Source organism: Manacus candei, unplaced genomic scaffold (assembly GCF_025592945.1).
Source record: "Manacus candei isolate 608988 ecotype Guabito, Panama unplaced genomic scaffold, ASM2559294v1 h1tg000002l, whole genome shotgun sequence".
NCBI classification, from domain to species: Eukaryota; Metazoa; Chordata; class Aves; order Passeriformes; family Pipridae; genus Manacus; species Manacus candei.
Genome location: NW_026138050.1, coordinates 11,364,797 through 11,387,261, shown reverse-complemented (window position 1 = coordinate 11,387,261; position 22,465 = coordinate 11,364,797). Strand labels below are relative to the sequence as shown.

General features: G+C 43.7%; 1 long non-coding RNA gene across 1 annotated transcript; it reads left to right on the top strand.

Moving 5' to 3' along the window:
* The first annotated feature begins 1,294 nt into the window (after positions 1-1,294).
* LOC127475395 (uncharacterized) lies at positions 1,295-20,694 on the top strand. The gene is made up of 6 exons (XR_007906198.1): positions 1,295-1,383; positions 3,295-3,362; positions 14,833-15,191; positions 16,845-16,984; positions 20,018-20,131; positions 20,586-20,694. It is a non-coding gene; the product is annotated as an uncharacterized LOC127475395 (long non-coding RNA).
* Positions 20,695-22,465: the final 1,771 nt, after the last annotated feature.

Here is a 22,465-nt window from a genome sequence, read left to right as displayed (position 1 = left end):
TTTTCTTCCCTTGTTTTTCCTCTATGCTCTCCATCGCCTCTCCCTCCACCACCTCCTTCTCTCTTCCCATCTCCTCAGAGCTGTGTGAGCTGGGAACAGGCTGTGTGCACACCCTCCTGCTGCTCCTCCACTGATTGTTACATCAGTAGCCCTGCAGAGAGATCATGAGGAGCCACTTTGTTTGCTGCAAGTAGATCACTGAGGTGTAGCAAGGAAGCAAAAGTTTATTTGGAGGAGCAAATAGTAAACAACTTTTGCAAACCAGCTCAGGCTTGCTGAGCCCTAGAGAAGAGGTGAAACCCCTGGGGACCCCTTTCTATACCCCAGAGTGGACTTGCATGAGTTCAGGCCCAAAGTACAGATTTGAACTTGTCCAAACTCCATGTGTGTCTGTCCATCCCTCTTCCCTCCTGACAGCCTCTGGCACTGCCAGACAATTTCAGCAGTTTGTTAGAGAAACAGTGGCTTAAAAACATGGTTCCTGTAAGGCTCACAGCAATGAAAGGACAGTGAAATCTCTCCTCCTGCCCAAGGTGAGAGCCAGGTCTCATCTGATGCTGGAGTGCCCGGGTGGACTTTGTCGGTGCCGCAGGCACAGAGAAAACATCCTCTGAAGTTTGTACCTTCCCAGACCTCAGGGAATTTTGTAGAGCTCCAGATACGGATGACAGGGCTGTTTCTTGTTCTAGTTGTCATGCAAGTTTCCAAAACACTGTGCAATGTCTGAATGAACTTAATACAACTTGCTACGAGGCTTTACTGGCCAGTGAAGGAGACCCGTGGAAGTAACGGATGGGGAAGGAGAAAGACAGGTCACCAGCAAGAAGAGAGACTTTGGATAGGAGTGATGGCAGCAGAGAGAGAAGCACTGGAAAATGGCAATGAAACATTTCAAATTGATGGAAGAGAGCACTTGTGAATGGGTAAAATGCCCACTGAAAAGGACTCAGGGCAGGCTCTGACTCTGCAGGGTGTTTGTGCCAAAGTGCAAACAGGGGCTGAGATGTGGCTCAGGAGAAAACAACCAAGTTTTCTCAAGGTCCAGAGGTCATGAGATCCAGGGCACTGGCTGGGCAACAGCATTTTAACCCATAGGAAATGCTGATGTTTGTTCCTACCCTGAGCTGGAGGGAATGGGCCAAACCTGAAACACAGGAGAGAAAAGGCCCTGCCAAGCCTCCAGTGGGCACAGCAGATGGGTGCATCCTGCTGGGAACAGACCACTGGAGGCCAAGCTGCAGATGTCAGAAGAGAATGGGAATATTTTTTCTCTTTTTGTTTCATCACATTCTTCAGGAAGAACCAGAGGGTGAGGCAGTGGTGAAAATCCTCAGAGGAAGCTGGGAAAACATTTATGGTCTTCAAAACTTGAAAAAACAAAAGGTATGAGATGAAAACTGACCTATTTCACTCACTCACATCTTGTATGTCAAGAGTTTACAAGACTTTATCTAAGAGGGTGGCTTTTACTAGATTGCTTCTAGTCCTGTTCACCAACAAAGATTAAATGTTTACAGACTTGGGCTGGAACTTGACTAGAAATTGCTGATGAATCAAAATAAAAATGGGGGGAAACTGAGTAAACATAAACCAACTGAGTTAAGTGTCAGCCTCTGAAAGGACATAAAATCTATTTTGGAAAGCTCAGCTGTAAGTTTAAGCATTGGAGCAGCTTTAAGTAGCTCAGATTATTTTACAGGTGTTTTAAAGCAGCCTGGAAAAGAACAGGAGGATTGCCCACACTGCTGAAAGTCTCTAGGACAGGATGTACCCTCTCTCTCCTGTGCCAGTGTAGGGGCATGGCATTAACACTGCAACACTGAGATGCTCCCCAGCCTTCAGGAGATGGTCCCAGTTCATCCATGGCTGATGAATAACACAAGAGCAAGCTGGCTCTGGCCTCCAGAGGAGTCCATGTGAGGTGGGGTGAGGGCTCTGCTGCCCTTTTATATTTACAGAAACATGAAATTCTGAGCAGAGAATGAAGCTCACAGGACAGCCCTTTCTTTTTCTCTCTCAGATTTTCAGTTCTCATTTATTCTTTAGTCCTTAGAGAGGGATATGTGTATTTACTGGAAAAACTATGGCCCTTAATCAGAACAGCTCAGCTAGTGACAGTAAATGTGACAGCTGTACCCATGAGATGTCGTGATTATTTACCACAGGCTCATTGGCAGCAAAACATTTGTATAACAATAATAATAATTAGAGGCACTCAATCCCTTTTTGTTTTAGTAACCACTCGGGGTTGCATGTTACAGTATGTGAACAATTGTTCACATTACACGAAGCTGAGTTTGAATACCTTTCTGGGTGAACTACATTTATTTTAAGATTATACAGTTTTTCACTCAGCAATTCCACTGATTATCTCAAACATATGCCACATACTGTCATCCCAAAAGGTTAAATCCTAACTCCTACTTATTCTTCCCTCGGGGGATGTCAGCATTGAGATGCAATGTTTCAGTAGAGTCTGCTCCCAGACGAGCTGTTTGAATCCCTCTGCAGACTTGGAATACACATGGTTATCATGGGTTTCCAAGGGCCAGATCCTGGAATTTGAAGGTATTTCTAGGGTAGGCCTGTCTGAAAGGAGGCAGTTACCCTTGCTGGGTGGCAGCCCAGACTTCAGCTCAGTACAATGCATTGCAAGCAGAATTTTCAGGGCTCCCTAAAGAAATTCAGCTGCTTGGTAATTATAATTCTAATTAATTTGAACATCTTTCCAGACCGATTCAGGCGCTGTACAGACGTCAGATAATTCACATGTGCATGCAAAGGGCTGCACAGAACAGCCAAGCAGGTGCTGTTGTCCAAAAGGAATGTTGATGCATCCCTTTGGCAGCACAGCCCACTCCAGAGAGCAGTTTGCAGGCTCCAAACAGCACATGGAGGTGAAGAGGATGTGTAAACGTGTCAGGCAATTACATGAATCTGCTGAGATGGAATTTAAGTGCCTCTAAGATGAGGGTGAAACTGCTGCTGAAAAGATAGTCTAGTCATCATCAGTGTGTTGGTTATAGCAGTATTTAGTTACAAGGATATCAAAAAATGCTGTATCTTGAACATAATCCTACATCTAGTCTTATAACAAATATTCTATAAATTAAGGTTTTCAGATCCAGGTATATCTTTCTGCTTTCTTCCTTAATGAAGCCCTCGAGATAAAACAAAATTATCCTGATGTAGAAACTGTACCATGCTGTTCAAACACCATGCAAACCATTCCTTACCCTTTCAGTAAACAGTAATTTACAGAACATACCATGTTTTTCCTTTTCTCCATTTTAGCACTGACAAATGGATAATAGAAATGTTCTGGGACAACCACAGTGCTTCTGGAGATGACATATAAGAGGGTGAGTGAGCAGCTTGATTCCTTCATGATCCTCTGCAGGACCAAGAGGAGATAAACTGCCTGGTGAAGGGTACTGACCAGAAAGGCTATTTGAGACTATCTACTGCTCAGTGTTCAGCATATCAGCCAAATCCAGGTGTTTTCTATTTATTCTGGAAGAGGGAGAATGACTGCTCCACACTTTCCTGTGTTTGCAGGCTTGTATCTGTTCAGGGCCAAAGTGACATGAGCACAAACTCTGCCAGGATTGTTTTTATGAGTTATTTGGGTACAGGCAGTTCTTTGGTGAAATAACTGCTTTTCAGCTATTTGTCTCAAGTCTCACTTTCAAAATTCACCTGTTTTTCCAGAAAATATGAGGAGGGCCTAGCTTCTAGTTAGGAACCTGTAACAGTTGAGATCAAAGAGCCTTTACATCTGCTCTCTTTTTAGCATTAAAGGTATCAAATCCAGAGCTGGGTAGGGAGAGGTAAGGAGGACGTGGGACATCTTAACTCTGTAAGATCAAGGCAGTTGACCTAGTGCTGGAAAAGTGTTCCCAGGTGTCTGTCCAAAGAACAAAACCTGATAGTATGGCTAGTTCCTGCTCCTGGAAAGGCTCCCTGTGTGTCCATCCCAGAGCCACTGTGCAGTCCTTAACTTGTTAACTGGCCATGGATTACCAAGGAGAGTTTCCCAGGTAACTCTGTGTTTCAGGATTGTGAACATGCCCAGAAACACACTTCTTGTCTAAAATTTGGATATAAACCCCTGCCCTAACCATGGTTAAAGGTGGCTTCTTCACATGCTGGTAGGATGTCCTGAGCAGTAACCTGGGCCAGGCTGTGCTCTGCCCAGTGCACCCCAGTGAGAGCTGGAGACTTCAAGCAGGATGGGTCCCTTGCTGGGACAAGCTCTGCTCTCCAGCTTTGCATAACACCATCAGGACCTAGAAGGCAGCACTGGTTGCTCTAAGAGCAGCTTTTGGATTAATATAGGCTAGGAAAAGCAGAGAAGACACTTGTCCCAAATCCCATTGGATTTGGGAAAGGAGTTTTATCCTTACAGGACTTTGTGTGTGGGTGTGCTCAGCTGCTGCTGGGACCCTGAGATTAGCTCAGGTGGTTAAAGTGGTGTTGATAACAGCAAGATCATGAGTTCAATCCCCTGGATGGGCCATTCACTTAAGAGCTGGACTCAGTGATCCTCGTGGGTTCCTTCCAAATCAGAATATTCTGTGATTCTGTAATCTCTGCATTCTCTGGCTCAGCCTGCCTGTTGGTAAACTGGTCTGGCCTCCTCTGTTATCTCTGGGTGAGCCTTTGATTGTCCTCTGGCCCCACCTGGTTGCTCTGCAGTGGAGTTTGCAGCCTCATGTAGGCAGGGCTCCTAAGGGTCCATTCGTGCATCCTGTGACAGATCCTGCTCTGCCTGGTGGTGCTCCCTGTGCAGATGTGCTCTTGGAAAGTAAGGTCAGCTTCCACCAGGGAAACTACAGCTGCTTTTCTGCTTTGATTCATTTATTGCCATGTGGGTACATCCAGCTTGGAGTGATAACAAATCAATTAAACACCCAAGGGCAGAGCAGGGCTATGTGCTGTGCCTTTGTGCCTTTGCATAAGCAGGTAAATGTACAGCCAAGGGCTGCCTGGGTGAACAGCAGGTGTGGGAATGCAGCCTGTACTCCTGGGAAATTCTGAGCCTTAAATCAAAATCGTGTTGCTGCAGTTGGCATTGAGTCCTCTATCATAACATATGTGGCCTCGTGGCTATCCTCTCCATGGTGTGTGCATTCCTTTGTTAAATTTGGGTTGTGTTCATCTTCACACCAATTAATGCAGCTCTGACAGTGTGTGTGGGTATGTAAGGGACGAGGTGCATAACAAGGATTGGGCCCCAGGTACTTCATTACACAGTTTCATACTGTTTTCTCAGGTTACAAACTTTCTACTGGTGAAGTGTCTGCCCATGGCACTTTACATCACAGTTGAATTCTCTTATATTGACCCTAATTAAACTGACTGCTTCTCAAAACTGCCCAAATTATTTACAATCCCAAGTTTGTTTGAGAGTGGCTGGGACAGAGGCATCTTGGGCCAGTGAGTGCTGAGGTGGGGGCAGATGTGGGTGGATGGTTAACTCAGGTAATGGTGCTTCTCCAGGTGCCCTGGCTGCAGTTAAATATCCCCTGAGGAGCCTCTGTTTTTTTTCAGAGTTTCATAATTTTTTAGTCTTCACTCTGGTTATTTTGGAAAAATGGCTGCTGAATATTTAAAGGTGTTTTGAAAACTCTACTCAAGACAGCAAAGAGTCAAGAGTAGGTTTAGATTGGGTATTAGGAAAAACAGAAGCTGTGGCTGCTGGAAGTGTTCAAGGCCAGGTTGGATGGGGCTTAGAGCTACCTGGTCTAGAGGAAGGTGCCTCTGTGCATGGCAGGGGGTTGGAATTACACGATCTTTAAGGTCCCTTCCAAACCAAACCGTTCTGTGATTGTATGAATCCATGAAATACACTGCTTTGAGGCAGCTCGCTTGTAGGTGAGCTTGTATTAGAAGATGGTGTAAGAGCTGTTCCTGAAAGGACTCTGGAAGGTGTAAGACAGTAGTGGAAGAGGTTTGGAGAGGTTACAGAGCTGTGCAGGGAAGTGGAGGGTGGTTTGTGCCCACGGGGAGCTGTCCCCCTGCCTTTGAATCGAGGTGTGCTCATGCAGAACCCCCAGTGTGAGGTGTAACCAGTCAGCTCTGGCAGCACATGTACACCTGATTTATCTGATCACACAGGGGTTTGCTGGGACTTGAGCGTGGTCACCAGGTCATGCTGAGTTTGTGGTTATTGCTGGTTTTGTTGGAAAAGCAGAGCTGTCGTGACTCATTTGGGTAACGCCTCGCAAGCCTCAAATTGTACGTGAAATCCACAGCGAAAAGCAGTTCAAAACTCTGTGCCTGTGTGTATTCCATGCCCTAGAAACTGTTAAAGCCCTTTCATGCAGTGACAGGAGGTTAGCATGTCTGCAGAGAGAGAGAGAGATTGCTGGTGTTTTAGCAACAGATTAGTCGATGTAAAAAGCTAAAGGTCTTCTCTACGTTTTAACCCCCTGAAGCGAGTTGGAAGTTGGGATGTCTAATCTAAAAAGACTGGAACAACTGTTCACCAGCCTGAAGGCAGGGGTCAAAATTCAAAAGCTCCAGCATTATGAAGTTTCCAAAGAAGATGAGGAAAAATCAGACTCCCCAGTGCCAGCAAACAAAGGTGGAGGAGAACAGAACGTGCCACATGAAGGAGTGTAAACTGTGTGCCCCAGCTACTGGGGGCAGGGGGTTGTTCCACATACAACAGGTGTATCCAAGAAAGAGAAATGAGGAGATTTTGAGGCTTTATGTCCAGTAAGTGCTAAGGAAATGTGTTTAGATAATGCATCTCTGCTACAAAAACAGTCCCAATGCAGTTTTCAGCTGGAGTCGATGGGTTGTGCAGTTACAGTCTGTTAAAATAAGATCCAAAGCATTTTGCCTGACACCTGACATTTGGTACCACCCAAGGCTGGCCTCAGATCTGTAAACTAGGTTAGCATTGTACTCCTGGCTGACACTGTGCCTCCATACAGTAAAAGAAGTCCTTACTTGTTATATTTCATAAGACCTGAGCTTGTTGCAATGTGAACTAAAATTTCATGAGAAGGGGGTGTGTTTCTTTCCTCCTGAACTCGGCCAATTTTCCCTTGTCGTGCATAATCCTTCATTATACCAGCAGAATTATGATACACATAATGAAGACAAGCACTCACAACAACTTGTGATGGCTCTTTGGCAAGCAAATATTTAATTTTTGAATGCATATATTTGTTCTTTGTTAGAAGATACAGAACTAATTATTCCCTGGGTATTATAACAAAATTAAAGCAGCACAGCCTCGGTGTACTTGTGCAATGCATACGTAATTGCAACAAGGGAGGGGAAAAATGGAAATTTCATTAGGGAGAGATGTTTTACTCAGCTCCTGTGATAGAGGAGATGCCATGTATAGGACAAATTCTATGAAGAACCTGGGCAGAGGAAGCTGAGTTTTGTGAACATCCACTCCACGGCTTACATCAGCCTTTGCAAATGCTGCAATCAATATTGCCACTTGGATACAAATGAATTATCAAGGATGCAGGTGTAGGCTTTCATTGAGATATTCTATACAGTCATCACAATACACACAGGTTTCGAAGCCTCTAGATCTCAGGATGCTATATAAGCAGAATGAAGTGATATAGCTCATTGCATCTGCAGAAGTGTCTCATGAAATGCAAAATGAATGGCTGAAAGAAATATTCTTACTAGAGGAAAAATGAGGCTTCAATGTGTTTCATAAATTTTGCTATCAGAATTTTAAACAGGTTAATAAAACTGGTTATAGATTTCAAGGCCCCCTCTGCTTGAGCAGCAACTAAATCTTCCTTCTTTTTCCATAAAGTCATGTTCAAACAGCTCTATTCCTTCACTAATGCTGAAATCCTGATTCCTGCTGCTGCACAGGAGTATTTTCAAGGTCATTGCAGTCACTAAAAACTCTTGCTGATGTCAGTTTGGATTTGGGGATTATTAGAGTCGTAAAGAATGTAACATTGGTACAAACCAACAGGGCACCTGGGAGCTTGGCTACACACACAGAAATCTTAGGAGACATTTACTCCATTTCTTTTCATGAAGGCACATGGAAGGTGTTACCAAAACTTCCAGGATCTGTTTTCAATGATAGGGAAAGGCCTCAGCAAGTTTGAGGAGCAGGTTAACGAGAACCTCGTGACATTCAGTGAGGACAAACCCAGCCAGTCCTGCCCCCAGGGACACATCAGCTATATGGGCTGGGGCAGCTCTGCAGAAAGGAAACTGTGTTTTTGGTGTACCCCAGGGCCAGAAGGAGGTCACTGAGTGGGAGCCAGTCCAGCAGAGAGTCACCAGGTTCTTGAGGAGACTGGAGCACACGGTGTATCAGGAGTGGCTACAAGTGCTGGGATCATTTAGCCTGGAGAAGATAAGCTAAGGGGGCATCTAATTGCTGTCTTCTACTAATGGAAGGGGATTGTTGAGATGATGGATTCAGACTCTGCAGCAGCAAAATGGCAAGGCAGTGGTCATGCATTGCAGCAAGGGAAATTCCACCCATCTGTATATGGAAAAAACCCCATCAGAATAAGGGAATAGATTCCCTGGAGAGGTTATGGGCTCTCCATCCTTGAGATTTGTCAGAACTGAACTGCCTGAGGCACTCAGCAACCTCCCTTAGCATAGAATTTGTCCCTGCTTTGAGCAGGAGGCTGAACTGAAGGCTTTCAGAGGTCCCTTCTCACCTCAGTTATCCTCTGATTCTCTGATTTTATTTCAGAAAGTTGTTAATACCTGTGAAATTTGGTCCTACTATAAAAAAATGGTTGTTAGTATGGCAGTCAATCCTCCAGTAAATATGTTCCATGTGGATATTTATAGTCCTGCCTGCTACCTTCAGTGAGAACAGAAAGTTCTTACTCCCTTAAGCTCTGTACAGCTGCCAGGAGAGATGGTGAAAGCCTTCCCTCCCCTCACCTACAGCATCACGCTGTGGATGTTCATTGGCTCCAGCTCCAACAGCCCCTGTGATATCTAAGGATTTGTGTGAGTGTTTGCAAGGATCTGATTTAAAAAGAGAACTGTCTCTTCTAGGCAGTGCTGGTATCCGTGGGTGAGTTTGGTTGGCTTGCAGACCATGTGTTGATTTTGGGGACAAGAATAAAAAGAAGGAGAAAACAGTTTCCCATCTGCTCATTTGGCTCCTCCTCTCTGTCCTTAGGGACACACGTGTGTCCCGTGTCCTGGAGCCTCCCTCCTAGCAGTGGTGGCTCCTTGAGCTCTGACCACAGGCAGCTGTGGGGGTGAACTGCTCCCCTCCCTCCCAGCTGCCCCTTCCTGGTGATCCCTGTGCCTGGAGCAGGTGCCCTGGCTGCCCAGGGTGCCCTGGGGAGCTGGTTCAGCCCTTTGTGTGCTGGGGAGAAATAAAAGGGAATCGCTTGGACACCGAAATCCTCCTACAGACCTACCTGGTGTTTGTGAGAACTGTTCCCTGGTGTTGAGTCTGGGTACAGAGCAGCAAGAAACTCTCAGGGAGGTTGGATATCAATGGGGATGACTCTTTTTCCCTGCCAGCATTTCTCTCTTAGCTGTGTTCTCGCTAATGATATTGCCCATTCAGCGTTGGGTTGGTAATTTAAACTGAGTGCTATAGATTAACAGTTGTTGCTGCTTTATTATTGAAATGAGAGTCATGGGATCAATTTAACTGTTCCTGGCTTCATTATTTGCTTAAGACAATAGAGTCATCTCTGCAAATTCTATTGCTTTGTGGGTATTTTTAGCTTAATTATCATAGATATTAGCAACAATCAACAAAGATTTCTTAGGTGCATGTGCTTGCTCCTTGGAACACTAGTTTTTTATAGATTTTGTACTTTTATCTTGTCTTCCTTTTTTGTAGTCAATCCAGTCTGCTCTCAGAAAAAAAGCAACAAAGCAATAAAAAAAAACCCAATCCAACTTATTTTGCAGAAACATTAATGCTTTCCTAGTATTTCATTTTAAGAATTAAAGGCACAGTGATGGTTTTGCCTTCTGTTCTACATTAATAACAATACAATATTCTGGCAGTTGAGCCTGTGTAGGTACAATGGGAACTGCAGCTTTCTTTTTTTTTGGGGGGGAGGGGTGTGGTATTTAAAAGGGTTAAGAATAAATCAAAAGCTTACTTTGAAGTGAGCTTTCAATAAGGCCTGACTGATGCCAGGTTTACCTTATTTAGCAAAGTATCAACTCCTAAATCACCTATCACTAGTGTTTGGATTAGCTGGCTTAGGGCAGGGGGTGTAGGTGTCAGGGAATGTGCTCTTCATCCATTGAACACACAGAGTTTTGGATCCTGGCCTGAGTTAACCTAAAGTTTCTTGAACAACTTTATGCAGCACACGTAAACAAAAGTCTCTTTGGTGTGTTGGAGCATAGCTGGATATCCCAGCAGAACAAAGAAACCAGTCTGCAGTTTTGTTTGCACTGCCTGTTGTACATTTAAAATATACAGCAGGAAAAAAGTCTTATTAACATTTCTTAAGAGTGCCAGTAAAAGCACTAAGCTGTTTCTTGCATTTGAAGTGCCAAAAAAAGAAATTTTATTATCTAGTTTAATATAATATGAACATGTTCATCTTCCAGTCAGCATTTTGCTAACCATTTAGATTACTTCTACATACTTTAACCATGATGGCTGGAAACCTCTTAAATTGCTCTACAAACTTCATCCCCCACAAGATAGTATTCTAAGAAAAAAAATATTTTAAGATAAGCAGAATTATCTTTATGTTACAGGCCTTTGTCTTGTACCTCATCCTCTCTCCCTCTTTTCTGCCTTTCCCCTTTCTCCCTAAAGAGAGAAGACAGCAGGAAAGCAGGGCCAATTTTATATCCATTTTAACGGATGACAGACTAGGAAAAGGCTAGTGGAGAGTGTAATGAGGGCTCTGTTTTAGCACTGCACCTCAAATCTTGTAGGACTTACGTGTGTTACTTAGGTGGTTGGGTATTTGCTGTATTCAGGCTTAATTATTTTGCCCAAGGATGCACAGAATAATTAAAAATGAACACACAAAACAAGGTTTAATGCACTTCCATTGGAACAGACTGTATACAAGTGCCAAATATTGGGGTTGATGGCTACATGCATTAATCCAGAGGTGATCCTGGTGGTACCTGGGACCCAGCAGATGAACAGTGTGGGTGTCCCCAGGCAGGGACTCGAGGGGTGGCCATCCTGTTCCACCTGGCGTGGCTCCACACACAGCCTCCCTCCACGGCCTTTCACCACTTGTTTCCACTTTTCTCCATAATTTTCCCTGCAGCAGAGAGTCTTTCTTCTTGAAAATAACAACAGCCAAGATTTAATGAGAAGATTTAGCTTTCCTTTGATAAGACCGTGGCCGTAATAGAGTTTGCCTGCCTGCACAGTCCCATGGTGCAGACAGAAACTCCAATATTTCCTGCTTTAGCATTATTTGACCAGCTAAAAATTCAAGCCAAGGATTGCTTGTATTGAAAGAATGCAAATTGTTTTTTTTTCTCAATATCAGAACAACAAGATGTACACATATCTGCAGGTGGTATGGAAATGAGCGAGTGTATAACTGTTGGAAATAAATTGCTCCCAAATGATTGTTATTTTTTTTTGCTATGCCAGTGTAGCATATCCCAATTCTGAGACATGCTAAAGGAGACTTTTCAAGTAGAAGCTTCCAGTGAGACAGAGGTGTCTGCACAAAATAATGGCAGATTGGGAAACTGAAAAAATATGTTGTTAGTAAATGTTACCTTAACAAACAAGTGCTACAGTGAGTTAATATTCACCCTACCTGAGGTGGCTGTTCAAATCACACCACCCATGTGCAGAATGACCTTGTGTCTCCCAAATCTTCTGCTGGTGAACTCCACAGGCTGTTCCTTTGCTGTGCTGGGCATGGACGTTGTCCTTCAGTGTCACCCTGGAGCAGATCAGCAGAAACATTTAGTGTGTCTCCACTGTGCATCCCTCCTTCCTTCACTTGTTTTGTTGCAGCTATGATCTTCCTTCTTGAAATAAATATCCTGCAAGTTATTAACCTGTCTTCCATCATCTGAAGGCAGATTTTTCATCTGTCTGTGAGGCTGCCTAAAAAGAGCTCCAAAGGCTCCGTGGGCTGGGGAGAAGGTGGTTCTTTGCACATCACAAAATTTTTGGGGCCAATACTAACTCATTCATACCTTGGTTGAATTAGCATTGACTAAGGAGGTGACAAAAACCAAAGACTTTCTCTTACAGCCATAATTCAAACTACGACATTCACTATGATTTGGATTAAAAAGTTTTGGTTTTGTAGTAAATTCTCACCTGTAATAACCCATCATTCAAGCAGGAAAACCACTTATTTCAGCCTATGGTAACTTCAGCCCATAGTCTGAGCTTAAAATGGATAATTTCTGCAAATTTGATTTTATCTGCCACAAGTACAGACCCCTCTTAAGCCCTTACTAGGAGTTCTTGTCAGGTTCTGTCTCACAATGCCTATCAGTAAAGCCAACAATGGTGGGGTTTTGAATACCACATTTTTATCCAGGACCTGTATTAGGACTGTACAATGTGAAACGTCGATGCCACTGTAAGATAATATTTGATCAGTATGGATTTCCCTTTTCCTTTTATGGTGCATGGATTGTGTGAAATGGAATAGAACTCAGCAGCAGGAGCCTGACATGCCAGAAATCACAGCCAGAGGGGATTGTGCTGTTTGCACCCAGCAAAGCCAAGACCCAAGAGGGAACACAAGGGGTGGTAACTCAACTGTGGCCCCACTGGAGGAATGGACTAACTTGGAGAGTATTAAATAGTGTTTGCCTCGTTAGCAATGCCTTACTGCACACCCTCCTCCATTCTCACTTACAGTCTGCTCTGGTTGTGTTGGGAAGGCAGATTTTCCATGTAACTTGTTGATAGAATAAGGGAAGAGGGTCCCTATTGATAATTTGAGTGCAGGTGTAATGAGATTAACAGTGGGGGACAGCTGGGGTGGAAAGCCAGGTACAATTATTTTCCATTAGCCAAGCACACCTCTTCCCTGATGAGAGGAGCTATTGCCAGATCCAAGGAAAACACATCTGTCCTCTCCATCCAGGTAGTTTGTAATGTGCTTTGGGATTTTCTGAGGTGAGAAGAATGTTTGTCACTGCTGTTCAGCTGAGAAATGTTTTAGGAAGCAATTACCATCTGCCTACTGTCTGATGAGGGAGAAAACCAATAAGTTCTGGCAATAATGTAATGACCACAATTTCAGGTCACAAGCTTTCAATCAAACCTTGATTCAGATGAGGAGACCATTAGGGACCATTTAACATGGCAGTAACTGTAATTACAGTGTCTTCAATATTTGACTGAAGCCAATGGTTGTTCTACTTTCCTCCTGTAGCAGCAGCATCACCAATATGATCTCTGCTCCCTCAGCTTTCCTGCAGTGAGGATCCTTTGTCCTCAGTGATTCATGGATGGATCAATGTTCTACGGGGCAGAAGTTTTGCTCTTGTGATTTATCCCTCCTAGACCAGTGCCAATCACTGCAGTCTCAAGGCTCCTTCTGCAAGGACAAAAGACTCGGCCTTTGGTCTCATAAATACATTTTGCTCACTGGAACTAGGCTATTATCCCATAAAACCTTTCATCCTGTTAATGAAGAGAGCATGAAGCATGTCAAATAGACAGTAATTGATATAAGCTGAATACTGCAGCCTGGCCTGATAGGGAATGTTCCAGCCTACTTTATTTTCAGAACTATCATCCTAACAAATATTTATGGATAGGTGGGATTTTCCTACTGTTTCTAAGGCTGAGAAGTAGGTGGCTGGTACAATTCTATCCATTTGTTTTCAAATAGTTATTCATTGTGGGATGGCTTTCTCAAAGGGATGTAGAAACATCAGGACTATAGAGAAAGCCAAGAAAACAACAGCATACTTGTTTTTGCCTGGCTCATTTATTGCTTACAGTTTGACTGTGCTTTTAGGAAGACGAGGTGAATTTAAATGTAAAGGATCAGAGAAATCCACTGAGAGGAAGGTAAAAGAATCTGAAGCCATTACAGTCAAGTGCCATAACTGATGGTAGGAATCTGAAGAGCAAGTGCATGTGGGGTTTAATGACATCTTATTTTGAGATAGTCATTTTCAATTGCCAACGCCCGAGCGTGGCTGGGACAGAGTACAACAATGCAGCCTGCTGCCTCTGCTTATCAGGAGAGGCAAATGCTTATCAGGAGAGGCAAATGCCAAAGGCTGAGGGCTTGGAGGGCTCAGAGTGGACCCAGCAAGCCTGACCTTACAGTTGTTTTTCACTGAGATCTCCTCTTTGCAGAAAGGCTTGAGTCTTCTCAGACTGGTGTGTGCTCATCTGAACTTCTTCCATGTGTTGAAAAACCAAAGAAATGCTTCTTGACAAGGGGATGGAAAAAGCCAAATGATTCTCCAAGTTTCTAATTTAGAGTCCTAATGACAGCACCCGCTGCCACTCTCCACTACACTGGTCATCCTTTATCCAGCAGTACCTACTTACACATTGCAGGAAAGTTATTCCTACAAGCCTGACTGTGGGATCAGGCTGACACACCATTAAAATGGATGTAGTTATAGTACTTTACTCCTGCAGGGTGTCTGTTCCCCTGACCTGAGCTGTTTAGATGCTTCAAGGGTAACACCAGTGATTTCACTGTAGTGGAAAAGTACAACAGCAACAATATCAGAACTATTCCAAGTGACAAAGAGCTGTGGTTCATTGCAGAACTTTCTGTTGCAAATCATAAAACTCAAGTGAAGAAATGCTTTCTCAGATGATCCTCACTTTCTGCTGCTTTTTTTAAATATGAAGAATCGTCTTGGCCATGCTTAATAATATTGAATAATGTGCTATTCCAGGCAATGGGATAAGCTGCAACAAATCTGAGGACTTGGTGTGAGCTGAAAAATGAAGGAAAAGAGCTGAACCAACCAGAACTTTATGAATCCACCTTATGATAACGAATACCTGCTCTCTTACTTCTCAGAGGAATCAGTCCAACTTTTCCAGGCTGAGGGACAAAAAACCCACCAGTCCAATTGACTGTTAGTGTGGATTGGCTGAAAGTGCTAAGAAAGAAAAATTGTCTGAGTGTCCAAGTGAGAGCAAGAGCAGCTCTCATTCTGCATCTTAATGGCAGTATAAAATGACCAGCACTTCTGCAGCAGATTACAGGGTCACATCTCCATTACCATGGGGAATGCAGAAGGCAGAATATGTAAGTACAGATACCACAGTCCTGTCTCTGCTTCTCAAAACGCTTCTCCTGTGGTTTAATAAAATTCTGAGGTGCTTTGGTTGTGCTATTCCCATCTGCTTTCATTGCCTTTCTTTTTTTTTTTTTTTTATTTTTAATAGCAATGGAATATGCTGAGCTGCAAATGGTGTTACTTGCTGCATTTTTCCTCATCCCTGGCATTATATATTCATTTCCAGCTTGTAAAAATAACCTGTTTGTTCAGTTTTTGAGTCCTGCATGAGATGGCTCTCATTTTCCCTGTGCTGGTTCCCTGTGGTTTTATCACAACTGCCTGCCCACCCTCGTGCTTTGTCTCAGCTACGGAGTTTTCCTTCCCCAGAAAACTGCTGAGCAGTTCTCTCCAGCAGCAGAGAAATGATGGTCAGTGCAGGAGTCTCTTTGTGCTGAATTAATTTCAAGCCTCACTACTAATTTCAGAGAAAGCAGTATAGTGGCCTAACTTATGCTGGATGATTTTGGGCATCATTTATTTCCCTGGTTGTCTCCAGTCAGTCAAACCAGACGATGGAATGCTCTGTGCTCCCACCTCCACACACCTTATGCATCTCACTCCCCACTCCCTGCAGGCTGTGCCAGCCCAGCCCATCTGCTGAGGGGGTGCAGCCTGTGCCCACCCCAGCACAGGGAAGAGCTGAATTCTAGCAGTAACCAGGGTGGTCACCACTGCCACAGGGGATGGGCAAACAACGGTGGGCTTCAGTTGTAACAAAGCAGACTGAGGATGGATGTTTAAAAAAATGCCCCTTCCACTGAAAAAAAGATAATGAGGCCCAGGGATGTATTGTTAAGGGGTGGTGGAATTTTTTATAGGATGGCCAAGTGGGTCTCAGCCCCACAGTGGCTGTAGGTGATGCTGTCTTGGAGCTGGAGGTGGGCTGCCTGCCCCCACTTGGTCAGCTCCCTGCTCTCCCATGGCTGTACAAGTATTTGGTTTCCAAAAATGCTGTCATCATAATACGAGCCACCTTATCATTGCTTTATTATTTTCCATTCAGAGACTGCAAAACTGAATTACTAAGCATCCCCTAACTCTATCTCTCTTCACACAGCTCTGGTCCCTTCTGAACTCATCCAGAACCAACAGCTCTCAGGCAGACATGTGCAGATGGATCCCTGGAGCATCTGTAGGACACATTTATGAGTAATTACCTATCATCTGGAAGGTTACAGAGCAGCAGCATAAGTGTGACCTGCCTTCTGCATTTATATCTAACTCAAGACTAAGAAACATTTCTAGCAGATGGGAAAACTCCAGACTCTCAAAGTTTCTCCAAGATGGATTATTTACTATCTAGTACCTATCAGAGCAACGAGAGTTTATCCAGCACAATTTCTCTTATGTCTACTTATTTTTTCTTCTTTATTTCATCAGGATCACAATCAGGATTGATCAAAATACTGAATGAGAAACTAGTCAGTATAAGGGATTTTTTTTGACCTATTTTATAACCTTTTTTTTTTTCATTTGCATGCTGCTAGACCATTGCATGCTTGGCTTTGACACCCTGTGTGTGACACAAGCAGAAATCTTTCCTGACTAGTTTATGCCAAAACCTTTCAGCCACTGTGTTGTCTAATGCCACTGTCACCCTGTTTATTTGCTGTTCACAGTGCAGGACTGTCCCACACAAGGCAGAAATGTGGCAGCAGTTCTCTCTGACCTGCAGGACAGTGTTGTGAAGATGACAGTCTTTCCACAGGACCTGTTGGGACCCTCTCCACCAACCTCACCAGGAGCTGCACAAATGCTGGTAACACAACCCAACACATTTATTTTTCTATCTCTGATACTATTTTATTTGCCACTCTGGCAGAGCCTGAAAATTCAAGTTTAACTCTGGCTTCCATTGGATATGGAGATTCAATCTGGATGTTTATCTGAAATGTCCTTTAGTGTGGAAACCATAGAGAAATTTATGTAACAAGATGCATGAGTTTGTGTTGTTTCATGGGACTTCTCTAGACCTACACTTCTTGTTTGCTGTTTGCTTCTCCCAACTGAAATGAAGTCATCCAGATGGAAATCACTTGTTTGGCTCTCTGTGTACGGACCCAAATCCTTTTGGGGAGTTTCCATCTGTCAGTCTGTAGGCCTGGCACAAATATGGAAGTACAGAGGAACTTCTTGAATTATAACTCTCTAGCAACCTTTGCCAAAACTCAGAGGTTGAATTTGGCCTAAGCTTTAGAAAATACCCAGGCAAAAGCTTGTTATGTACAAACTCTTTCACTTCCCTTTAAACCAACATGAAAAAAAGAAGGAAAAGCTGACATTTCAGTTCTGCAAATAGCTCAGCACTTCTAAGCACTGGCTCAGTGGCTCTGCTCCAGTATCTCTCTTGCTTCCTCCCTTCCTACCTGGAGTGCCCTGAGACTGCACATCCAGAGATTTATGAAGACCAAGTGTTATGGAAATCTTATCTAATTTTTTTTTTTTTTTAAATCATTCAAACAACAAACCATGCAAGTATTTGCAACAGCAAAGTGAATGGCATTTTAGAGATGGTGGTATTCACGGGAAGCAAAATGTATGAAATATATGAGCCCTCTCCAACAGTAATCCTATTTTTTCCCCTCATCTCATGAAGTCACTGATTCTTTAGAATTTCCCAAATGTATCCAGAGTCAAAGCAGTGCCCTGCAATGGGGTTTGACATTATTTTAGCCACGGTCAAAGTGAAAGCTCCCATTGTCAGGAGTAAAACCCTGGAGGGAATGTGCCAGCCAGGAGAGATTAAACGTTCTTTGTATTGTACAACAAAAAGCGCTGTAAGGTTGATCACAATAAAAGCTTTCCAAAGTGACAGCACTGGGCTCCTTCTCCTCTTTCATCCCTCTTTTAAGCTGTTGCACAGTTATAAAAAGAAATAACATTTCAGCAAAGTGAATGGTCATTCAGTGCTCAGGATAAAAGGTACATTCCTTTTTCATGGATGGAGAGCGACCATTGCAGTGCCTGGGGGTGAGTTGTGGAGCTGGTTCTCCCACAGAAGGCTGTGCCGCTGCCTTGAAAATGGGAAAATTTATCTTTAACATACCCTGATGTTGTTTTGAGGTTGGAAAGCTTTATGTCAAACTTTCTAGTCTCTCCAGAAGGCAGTTTCATTAATGTCACAACAATTTTATAGGGGTGAAGTGACTTCAGAAGAGTGTCTATTTGTTTGTGGCTTTTATTGGGTTTTTTTGCAATATGCCTAGTTTAAAATCAGAACACTGAGAAACTGAGAAATAATCCCAAATTTACTCACTGCAATTTGAAAATCTTTCAAGTTGACCAAGTTGGTCAAAACTCTGCCTAGACCTTTCAACAGAATCACAGGATATTCTGAGTTGAAAGGGACCCACAAGGATTATTGGGCCCAACTTCTTATCCCTGTCCCAGCAGAGAGCTTGTCAGTGGGTAACACCCTGTTTTCCTTGGACAGACCAGTGAGATTGGATCCCTCCTCTGCTTAGAGCGCTCAGCCTGGGGGGGAAGTGCAGAGGTGAATGGCATGGATTGCTCAGTTTTTTTCTCCTCAGTCGACTTCAAGACATTAAATGAAATTTACTTTTGTTTATCTGGGGAATTCAAAGCGAAAGTCAGAAAATGAAAACTGAACCAGTGGTGTCTGCCCTGCTGAAGTGTACAATTCCCAGGCACTGTACAACAGTGAACCCACACACACCTCGGGTTAATGCAGCTCTGTGCTTATCCAGTTAGGAACAGAATGGGGCAACAAACAAGATCTCAACAAGCTGATAGAGCAGGAAATATTTGATCTGAATTTCCTCAGCAGAGAACCATTCTAAGTGATACGAAGGCTTTTTCCATATTTGCAATAATGGCATTTTCTGTGAGCAAATCATCCTGATAGAAATTTTCCAGCTATCTTTTTTGGGGGGAATAATTGGGTCATGATAATGCACTGCCTTGAAGAGAGCCTGGAAAGATTAGGCATGCTTGCTTTGAAAAGATTAGCCACGCTTGTTTGGGAAAGGAGGGGTCATGATAAAAATAACGCCTGCTTTATCTAAGCATATCAGAAATCTTTAATTGTGGTTTTATACTAGAGTGGACAGATATAAAAATGAGAAATTCAAACTCATAAAAGGGAAAGCAAATTTAATAAGATTTGAGACTATTCTATGAATAGCAAGGCTAGACAGAAGTATCAAAGGGTGGCACTGAACATCTGCAAGTCCAGAGTGTAAATATTCCCAAACTGAAAGAAATGCTGAAACAAACCTCTCTGTGTGCAAATGCCATAAAGCCCATTAAATGCCCCAAAGCTGTGGGCTTTTTGTACTGGTTTTTTTTTTTTGTTTTTTTTTTTAGTTGGCTTAGTGCTAACAAATCCAGACCCTATGTACACCAGCACTGTTCACAGACAGGGCAGTGGAGGGGCCATCTGGTTCATCTTCCTGCTCCAAACCAATCACTAATGATCCTGACATTTCTTCAGCCTTCCTGTTAACAGGGCTAAACCACACATCTAAGCACTGCACCTTTCCTGTTTGAATCACTACCCTCCATTTTCCTCACGTAAACAGAAATTTGGTTGTTTATTAATTCTTGCATTAGTACACAGACATCAAGGATGCTTGACAGGATAGGCTATTTACTCCTTTCTTATTCCTATTCAGGACAAACCTATCCCTCAGATTTTTAGGTTCTTACTGGATTCACCACCATTTGTAGCTGCCTGAAGATTTCCTTCTCTTCCTTGTTATCCTATGCCATTACTGCCAACCCCTTCACTGGAGCACCAGTATGCAAAGATTTTTTTTTTTCACTTTATAAGGAGCACTTCAGGTGTGATCATCAGCCCAGGCTACTTCACCTTGTGATCAAGGAGGTGAAAATTCCCCTCTGGAGCCATGCATTGATGGAGCACCACCTGTGCTGTGTGTCCCAGGTGAGGTGAGGGCCAAACCCTGGAAGGGAAAGGGAGGGGCCACATGAGCAGCACTGAGCTCGCGTGGGGCTTATAAAGAAGGGAGTCAAGGTAGTCAGCTGCTGCAGTGGAGTCAGAGAGAGTCTTACCAAGAGGTAGTAGGTAAGCTGTTATTGTTTGAAGTTCTCTAGGTGTATCCAAGGAAGGAAAGTGGGTGAATGCTTAGCTCGTGGTCTTGTGTGAGCGCTCCCACAGTTGGGTGTGATGGCTGGGTGAAGCAAACCAGTCCCTACCATGTCCCCTGCAGCATTTTTTCTGACCTGTTGCCTTCATGTTGTCAACCTGTGTTACTAATTACTTTGTTCATCCTTGTGAGAGCTGCTGTGGGGGCTTGGCAGGGGCAGTGGACTTTGTGGGACCAGTCATGGTGAAATCTGTTTGCAGAAGAAAACTTTCTGATACTTTTCCCCCCCAGATACTGCTTTACTGGTTTATGACTAATTGAAAAACGGATTCATGCCTGAAGTTTTCTACCACTGCCTCTCTGTGGATGAACCCAAGCTGCACCCTCGCTGGATGACTGCCAAGGTATTTATCTGTTGTTTCTCATTGGAGCTGTGGCTGGGTTTCCTTTTTGATATTCCAGTGGAGCAGATAACATTTGTAATTCTCTTTCAATCCAGCAAAGTGTATCAACAGCATAATTTTGCAGGTTTTCCTCGCTGGTACAAAGTGCCTGGTTCCCTGTGGGGATTGTTGTGGGTCTGGGATGGGATCCCTGTCGTGCTTTTTAAATGTCTCACTGTAAATCTTTGCATTACGTGATTGTGATGTCCTGCTGGGTCTCTGTTGGAGTGTGATTTTGGCAAAGTTCTGCTTTGAAGGCTATGGCAGGTCAGAAGTGTTCCTTCCCATGCTCATGTTCTTAAGCCTGTGGCACATTTCTGGTCGTGAGCTGTGGTCAGAGTTCATCTGTCTGAAAATTAAGTGGCCAAAAGTAGCGGTCACTTTTAACTCCCTGTCTTTATTCTGTTGCCCAGCTCAGCTCACATCTGAAGAATCAGCCCAGGAACAGTACTGAGGTGCAGGGAGTGTGGGGCAGGAGGGGTGTGGAGGTAAGAGGTGTTTCAAAGCAAGGGTCCAGCACAGAAAACCCAGCTTAGCTGAAGTGGATTCAGGTCTAAATGTATAGAAAGCAAAGTAGGATTTTTTTTTGGTTAGCTCTGCTTGTGAACCTTTGGAGAGTGTATTCACTTGACATGTAATAGCAAGGGAGCAAGTGGAGACTCCAGGCTCTCTGGAAGCCTGGCAGCCCTATCTCCTATGGCATCAGGCTGGCTGGCCTTCCTCCAGCAGGTCCCTGTGCTGCTCTTCCTCTGAATCAGAGCCTGGCAATGTGTGAGTGCCATCATCTCCCAGGACAGGGACTCACAACCTCTCCTGAGCAAATCTTTGGTGTATTTTAATATATATTTGTTGTTCTTTGTTCCATTTCAGTGGGACCCAAAGGAAATGGTACCCATCTGCAGATTTCTAGGAGGAATTAATTACTACTTTTCTGAGTAGCTCTCTTCTGCTAGCATACAACAATACCACTTCCAGTAGTTTCTGGAAAGCTCGTGTTCCATGTTGTGAGACTTTCCCCACTGCACAGCCCTTACTACTTGCCATTATTTGTCTCAGTGCCTGCACTGTATTGTGACACACTGAGGGGCTGGCGTTCCTGCATTGCAATATAGTGTTTTTTCTAGGTATATGAGAATTTTAGCTGTAAATATGGGCACAGGGTATATTTGTGAAAACGTTGGACTTAATGTCCAATTCTAGGCATGGTTGTGCTGGATTTTCCAAAGATCTTTAGAGATTTAACCTATGGCCACCCTATGTAACTCTTTCAAACTTCTGTGTTGGGTTGCCCCTCTCTTCTCCCATGGCAGAGTCATGAACTCCTGTGGTTGTGGGTTTTATGTTGGCTTGGTGTTTGGGTACAGACTGTGTCCAGAGGATGGAATATCTGTGAGTAGGTGGGAGCTCTATGTAAAGCAGTTTTCAGTGATGTCTGGGATATTTAATAGAAGTGCCTTGTGTAACACCCCCTTACCTTCACCAAGGGCCAAATGCAAAAGGGCTTTCTGTGGAGAAAGGAGGACCCTGCACTCTTGTTTCCCATGGGTAGACCACTAGGGAGAACATCATTCCCTGGAGAGTTGTTATCCAGATTCAGGAGGTCCAGGTGTGTCTACAGATGCACCAGCTGTTTCAGTTTCTCCAATCACAAACTCACTTTGACCATCTGTCTCCACCCAAACCACCCAATGAATCAGCATTTAATCTCTGGTGTTTTCCTGGTGAACG